We start from the raw sequence: 1174 nt of genomic DNA on the forward strand, positions 1-1174 counted from the left end.
NCCCCTGATGGAGTTCCTTTGTGTGGGTGTGCTCTGTACTAAGTTGTTACGTGCTACTCAGTGCTCCTCATTATATATCCTTAAGTCTTACTGTCTGCTGCAATGTGTCTCCAGCTGACATTAATTTCTTCAAGGATAGGAATCTTGTCTTTTCTTCCCTCTGTATCCCTCATTATGCCTGGATAAAAGCTCAGTACACATTTAGACAATTGAAAATAAAGTTGATTGACCAGATGTCTGTTGCTTTTATTCGGGGGAGGGAGGTGATGACTTTCGAGGTCTTGACAGATCAAATGAAGATCCAGTCTTAGGCCTATAACTGTGGGTTTAAAGTATTCGGTCAGAATTTTCTTGAGACCTAGATGATGCATGCATTTTGACTGCACGATCCATCATGGGCAATGTGTAGGTGAACGCTTGGTAAATGATTGATAATGATATGATAAGGATGCGAAAAGAGCTCCTTCCTCTCAGACCCACCCAAATATCCTGTCAAAATAATTGACATATTAATACGATGCTTTAACTGAAGATAATTATATTTCACTTGACTGTTTCCTATTCCTTATCAGTGCAAAGCTTTTTGCTAGGCACACTCATTAATTTAAAACTACAGTTTTCGAGTCCGTTAAATCCTATTCAAACTACTTTTTAAACGATATCATCATTTCAACGTATACCTACCTCTCAACTCCCAAGGTCAGTCTTTGTCAGAATATACCTTAAATCCATAAATGACCATCGTCATACCCTCCTTTAGAAAATGAAATTTATTATTCTTAGCATAAATGGAATTTGAGAAATCCTCACCATTTANGACTGAAACAGGCTCCAGGCTCTGAGCTAGCTGTCAGCACAGAGTCCGACACGGGGCTCGAATCCATGAACCATGCGATCATGACCTGAGCAGACGTCCGATGCTTAACCGACTAAGCCACCCAGGCGCCCCTAGTGTTTCTGATTTTATAGTGACATCTACGTTCATGAATTTATAGGAACTTTATAGAGACTAAATGAGGAAATTAAAGAACCCGGTAAGACTTTGTCACTGTTTTGGTTTCTCAATCGGTCTAAAAATGTAATGTACATGACATAAAGAGTCTTCTTGAGGGGCGCCTGGGTGGCTTAGTCGGTTAAGCGTCTGACTTTCACTTAGGTCATGATCTCGCGGTTC

Source organism: Crocuta crocuta, unplaced genomic scaffold, assembly GCF_008692635.1.
Source record: "Crocuta crocuta isolate KB4526 unplaced genomic scaffold, BGI_CrCroc_1.0 scaffold467, whole genome shotgun sequence".
In the NCBI taxonomy this organism is placed as follows: domain Eukaryota; kingdom Metazoa; phylum Chordata; class Mammalia; order Carnivora; family Hyaenidae; genus Crocuta; species Crocuta crocuta.